The sequence below is a fragment of the Oryctolagus cuniculus genome, chromosome 12 (genome assembly GCF_964237555.1).
Source record: "Oryctolagus cuniculus chromosome 12, mOryCun1.1, whole genome shotgun sequence".
NCBI classification, from domain to species: Eukaryota; Metazoa; Chordata; class Mammalia; order Lagomorpha; family Leporidae; genus Oryctolagus; species Oryctolagus cuniculus.
Window position 1 is genome coordinate 78,467,093 of NC_091443.1, and position 6,864 is coordinate 78,473,956.

At 47.3% G+C, this 6,864-nt stretch overlaps 1 pseudogene; it reads left to right on the forward strand.

The window, feature by feature from the left end:
• The first annotated feature begins 3,177 nt into the window (after nucleotides 1-3,177).
• Nucleotides 3,178-5,140, forward strand: LOC100341198 (alpha-enolase-like; annotated as a pseudogene).
• Nucleotides 5,141-6,864: the final 1,724 nt, after the last annotated feature.

Sequence of the window (6,864 nt, forward strand, 5' to 3'; positions counted from 1 at the left end):
GGCGGAAGATGATGGCTCAAATACTGGGTTCCTGCCAACCATATAGGAGACCTGGATTGAGTTCCTGGCTCCCTGCTTCAGGCTGACCCAGCTCTCACTATTGCAGGCAGGCATGGGTGTGGAGAATAGAACTAGTGGATGGAAGATTCTCTCTCTCTCTCTCTCTCTCTCTCTCTCTCACTTTTTTAAAATTAATTAATTAATTTGAAACACAGAGTTACAGAGAGGCAGAGGCAGAGAGAGAGAGAGAGAGAGATCTTCCATCTGCTGGTTCACTCCCCAAATACCTGCAACAGCTAGAGCTGAGCTGATCCAAAGCCAGGAGCCAGGAGATTCTTCTGGGTCTCCAAGGTGGGTGCAGGAGCCCAAGGACTTGGGCCATCTTCTACTGCTTTCCCAGGCACATTAGCAGAGAGCTGGATCAGAAGAGGAGCAGCCATGTCTCAAACCCATATGAGATGCTGACACCACAGGTGGCGGCTTGACCAGCTACACCACAGTGCCGGCCTCCATAGTTTTTTCATAGTCTGCATTCTTCACAAACTTTTTATTTTATTTTAAGATTTTATTTATTTATTTGACAGGTAGACTTACAGAAAGTGACAGAGAGAGAGATCCAGAGAGAAAAGTCTTCCTTCTGCTGGTTCAATCCCCGAATAACTGCAACATCCGGAGCTGCTCTGATCCAAAGCCAGGAGCCAGGTGCTTCTCCTGGTCTCCCATGCTGGTGCAGGGCCCAAGGATCTGGACCATCCTCCACTGCACTCCCGGGCCACAGCAGAGAGCTGGACTGGAAGAGGAGCAACTGGGACTAGAACTGGCGCCCACATGGGATGCCAGCACCGCAGGCAGAGGATTAACCTAGTGTGCCACGCACCGGCCCCTTTCACAAACTTTTTAAATTTATACCATACAAACAGATTATCATTCCATTGCTCTGATTAGCATTTTTTGAAAATTTTCTCATTTTCCAATATGAAAATGTGTAACTATATTATTTTGGGGGAGACAGCTATTACTTATTTATCACTGGTACTGATAAAAATTAATCACATATGTTTTAAGACTTAGAGGAAAGCAGTAGAAGATGGCCCAAGTCCTTGGACCCCTGTATCCACATTGGAGACCCAGAAGAATCTCCTGGCTCCTGGCTTCTGATCGGCACAGCTCCGGCTGTTGTGGCCAACTGGGGAATGAACCAGTGGATAGAAGACCTCTCACTCACTCTCTCTCTCTCTCTCTCTCTCTCTCTCTCTGCCTCTCCTTCTCTCTCTGTGTAACTTTTCAAATAAATAAATAAGTCTTTTAAAAAAAAGACTTAGAAGAGATTTTCATTGTGCTTAAACTTTTCTTTAGCTTTTATATCAACTGAATAATTGTATTCTCATTTATACCAATCAAATCTCTTTTATTACTGAACAGCAACTGAAGTGGAGTGGTGTTCTGGGTACCTTCTTCCATCCAAAGCCCTCGTTCTGATGAAGAAGGGTTCATTTCTTCAGAGTCTTCCCAGTGGCCTTTCTTGGCCTTTGAGAGTTCAGGGAATCCTTTCTGAATTCTGCAGAAGTTGTTCTACTTTTTTGCTTTATAACAAGGCCAGAAGGGAGGAGTTCCCTCTCCTTTTCTTCCACATCTACTTGAGAAATCTTATAGCTCAGGGCTGTCCTGACTGAAATCTTGAGTGTTTCCTAAGGCTGTGCTGTTTTCTGCTAGGGTAGACAGAGGCTGAGGAGAAAGAGGACAGGGAGTGAGACCTCCCTGGCCACTCATAGCTCCCATTTCTCTCCCAGGACATTTTCTGCCTCCTCACTCTGCTTGGTTTCCTTTCGCTTGTATGTATTTACTTGTGATCTACTAATGTCCTCTCTGTCCCACAAGATGGCTTCATCTAGTTTGCTGCAGGCACAAGGATTTCTGGCACAGTGCAGGCCTTCAATAGATATTAAAGCAATTCTTGTTTCTTGTAGAAATAATGATTTCATTTTGTTGATAGTTTAAGATCCCTGAGGGGCAGGTGTTTGGCCCAGTGGTTGCGATGCTACTGCAGCCTGCAGCCCGTATCAGAGTTCCTGCATTAAATTCCTAGCTCTGCTCTCGATCCCAGCTCCCTGCTCTTATACACCCGGGAGGCAATGATGATAGCTTAATTAAGTACCTTGGCCCCTACTACCCATGTGGGAGACCTGGATTGAGTTCTTAGTTCCTAGCTCTGGCCTGGCCCAGCTCCAACTCTTACTGGCGTTTGGCAAATGAATCAGAGGATAGAAGATTTGTGTGGGGTGTGTGTGTGTCCCCGTGTGTGGGTGATGAAAAAGAAACATTTTTAAAAACAATATTCCTGAAATGTTAGCGGTTTAAAATACACTATTTTCTTTCTTTCTTTCTTTCTTTTTTTTTTTTTTTACAGGCAGAACGGACAGTGAGAGAGAGACACAGAGAGAAAGGTCTTCCTTTTCCGTTGGTTCACCCCGCAATGGCCACTGCGGGCAGCGCGCTGCGGCCGGCGCACCGCGCTGATCCGAAGCCAGGAGCCAGGTGCTTCCTCCTGGTCTCCCATGGGGTGCAGGGCCCAAGCACTTGAGCCATCCTCCACTGCACTCCTGGGCCACAGCAGAGAGCTGTACAGGAAGAAGAGCAACCGGGACAGAATCCGGCGCCCCAGCTGGGACTAGAACCCTGGATGCTGGCGCTGCAGGCAGAGGATTAGCCTATTGAGCCGCGGCGCCGGCCTATTTTCTCATTTAAGATTCCATTAAATAAACATAAAATGCTCTTCTTGCGGAATTTCTTCTCTCCAAGGTGGCCATCTTAATCAGTATTTGGCTTAATTTGGCAACCATTTGCTGTCCACCTTGCTGGGTGCTGAGAAAATCAAGAAGAAAGGGCAGGGCTCTGCCTCTTGGAACACTCACATCATAACTGCAGAGTCGGACAATAAACAAACACTGCTAAGGCCCTGGGATACCTGACAACCAGAGCCGCTGGCTGCGGGGTAGGAATGCATTTAGATGGTGGAAAGCACAACTGAAGACTAGATATGCTGTGAACAGTTCATGTAAATATTATTAAAGTTCACAGGTGCTCTCTCAATGCTCATGTGGGTGTCTGCAGCAACCTCTTCTTCTTTCCTGAATCAGTAAAGAAAAAAATTTCTGGTCCAGCAGCCAGAAATTCACCATGTCTATCCTCAAGATCTGTGCCAGAAAAATCTTTGACGCTCGTGGGAATCCCACAGTTGAGGTTGACCTCTACACATCAAAAGGTCTTTCTGGAGCCGCTGTGCCCAGTGGTGCTTCAGCTGGAATCGACGGAGCCCTGGAGCTGAGGGACAATGACAAGCTTTGCCACGTGGGGAGGGTGTCTCAATGGCTGTTGAGCACATCAATGAAACTATCGCGCCTGTGCTGGTTGGCAAGAACGTCCTGGAGCAGAGGAAGATTGACAAACTGATGGTCGAGATGGATGGGACAGAAAATAAATATAAGTTGGATGCAAACGCCATCCTGGGGGTGTCCCTTGCTGGCTGCAAAGCTGGTGCCGTGGAGAAGGGGGTGCCCCTGTACCACCACATTGCTGACGTGGCTGGCAACTCTGAAGTCATCCTACCAGTCCCCACATTCAGCATCATCAACAGCGGCCCTCACACCAGCAACTAGCTGTCCACGCAGGAGTTCATGATCCTGCCCATCAGAGCAGCCAACTTCTGGGAAGCCATGCACATTGGAGCTGAGGCTTACCACAACCTGAAGAATGCCATCAAGGAGAATTACGGAACAGATGCCACCAGTGTGGGGGATGAAGGTGAGTTTGCGCCCAACATCCTGGAATAAAGAAGCCCTGGAGTTGCTGAAGAATGCCATTGTGTCGGGGCTGGCGCTGTGGCGTAGCGGGTAAAACCGCAGCCTGCAGTGCCAGCATCCCATATGGGTGCTGGTTCAAGACCCGACTGCTCCACTTCCAATCCAGCTCTCTGCTATGGCCTGGGAAAGCAGTGGAAGGTGGCCCAAGTGTGGGAGACCCGGAAGAAGCTCTTGGCTCCTGGTTTTGGATAGGCGCAGCTCCAGCCGTTGCAGCCATCTAGGGAATGAACCATATGATGGAAGACCTCTCTCTCTCTCTCTCTCTCTCTCTCCCCCTTCTCTCCTCTCTCCTCTCTGTGTAACTGTGACTTTCAAGTAAAATAAATAAATCTTAAAAAAAAAAAAAAAAAGGCCAGTGCCGTGGCTCAATAGGCTAATCCTCCACCTAGCGGCGCCGGCACACGGGGTTCTAGTCCCAGTCGGGGCACCGGATTCTGTCCCGGTTGCCCCTCTTGCATTCCAGCTCTCTACTGTGGCCCAGGAGTGCAGTGGAGGATGGCCCAAGTGCTTGTGCCCTGCACCCCATAGGAGACCAGGATAAGCACCTGGCTCCTGCCTTCAGATCAGCGCGGTGCGCCGGCCGCAGCGCGCCGGCCGTGGCGGGCATTGGAGGGTGAACCAATGGCAAAGGAAGACCTTTCTCTCTGTCTCTCTCTCACTGTCCGTTCTGCCTGTAAAAAATAAAAATAAAAAAAAAAGAATGCCATTGTGAAACCTGGCTACACTGATAAGGTTGTCATTGGCATGGATGTAGCTGCCTCTGAGTTCTTCAGGCCTGGCAAGTATGACCTGGACTCCAATTTCCTGATGATCCAGCAGGTACATTATACCTGGCCAGCTGGTCTACCTGTACAAGTCCTCCATCAATAAATACCCAGTGGTGTCCATGGAAGGCCCCTTAGACCAGGATGACTGGGAAGCTTGGCAGTAGTTCATGGCTAGTGCAGGCATCCAGGTGGTAGGGGATGATATTACAGTGACCAATTCAAAATTGATCGCCAAGCCTATGGGTTGAAAGTGAACCAGATCAGCTCCATGACAGAGTCCCTTCAGGCATGCAAGTTGGCCCAATCTAATGGTTGGAGCATCATGGTGTCTCATCGTTCTGGGAAGACAGAGGACACCTTCATTGCTGACCTGGTGGTGGGGCTCTGCATCAGCCAGATCAAGATTGGTGCACCTTGCAGATCTGAGTCTTTGTCCAGGTACAACCAGAATCGATGATGGGCAGCAAGGCCGAGTTTGCTGGCAGGAACTTAGAAAGCCCCTGACTAAGTTAGATGTGGCCCAGTGAGCCCGAGCCCTCAGTCCCAGCTGGCTGACTGGATATGGCCCTGACAATGGTGAAGGCAGCTCCAGGCCCCTGACCAGTGCTCACCGGGGCCTGTGTGGTAGTTAGCTCCCCTCCCCCACCACTGCTGTCTCAGAACTTGTGCAGAAGCCAACTTGACCACCTGGACCCCTGTTGGGAACCCTGGCTCTGCAATCCTATCCTTGGGCTAGTCATTGTTTTCTCATCTCACTTCCACCAATCATCAGGAACTGTGTACACCTCCATTGTCATCTCCAAGGTCACCACAGGCAAGATCCCAGTGGGTTTATGTGCAAATAAAAAGCCTCAGTGACTATGAAAAAAAAGAAAAGAAAAGAAAAGAAAAGAACCACACGTACATAGAGAAAAGAGTCATGATGAAAGCATGGAATGCTGTGCACGCCTTCCCTCCTGGCCATGGCTTCCCTTGCCCACGTCACTGGGCTGTGACACTCTTGGCCTGCTGAACCTGTGCCCCTGCACTTCCCTTTCCAGCCTGCAGACTTGGAGCCATGGCTCCTGGGTCCTTTGCCATCTTCTTGCTTGTTTCTTTCCCCTTTTTGTTGAAGCATATCCTGGAGTAGGTCTTCAAAAAAAAGGTGCCTAAGATGTATTATCTGAGTCTCTGAATATCTGAGATGGTTTTGTTCTATTCTTACACTTGATCGATAGTCTGGCAAAATAAAAATTCTCATTTGAAAATCACCATCTTTCAAATTATAAAGGCATCTTTTGTCTCCTGGCATTGGTTTGCATTGAGGAGTCTCATAGACCATCCTGACTCCTGGTTCTTTGAATGTGGTTATTTTTTCTCTTTGGAAACTTGTAGGGTTATCTTTTCATCCAAGATGTTCTTAAATCTCACTACCCTGTACCTTGGCTTGAGTGAGTTTTAATTTTTTTTTTTTTTTGACAAACACTTGGATCTAGCTGAGTTGTCAATTTTTTGAGAGTAACAATTTTACTAATGTGTATTTATACCTCCTGTACATAGTTCCTTGCCTATGACTTTAGAAAAATTAGACTTTTAAAAAAATATTATGAGAAGTTCTTTTCTGTCATTTGCTCAATTTATTCCAGTTTTAAATCTCTGGAAAATGAGACAAATTTCAAAACAGTGTTTCCTACAAAATAAAACAAATACCATATAGTAATGCTTTTCACTTATATATTATTTATGGTTTAGAAAATGTTTTCACAAATTTGATCTCATAGTATATCTCACTAGCTATTTGGTAATATTCTGTATTTATTTACTCTGGAGGCAGATGGACAAAGAGAAAGAGAGACAGAGAGAGTGAGCGAGACCACCAAAGACATAGGCAAGGAAAGATCCCATCTGCTACTGTGCTCTCCAACTTTCTGTAGCAGCTGGATTTGAGCCAGGCCAAAGCCAGGAGCCCAGGAACTCAATCCAGTTCCTCCACATGGACTGCATAGACCCAACCATCTGACCTATCCCCTGCTGCCTCCCAGGGCAGGCAGTAACAGGAAGCTGGAATCCAGAGTGGAACTGGGACCTGACCAGGCATTCTGATATGGAATGTGGGCATCTCAAGCAGCATTGTAATTGCTACACTAAACACTCACCTCTGTAATATTTAAAAAAAAAAAAAAAAGGCACCTTTTGGTTTGACTACCAAATGAATGTCTTTGGGCTCCCGTCCAGTCTGAGAACAGGAATATGACTCT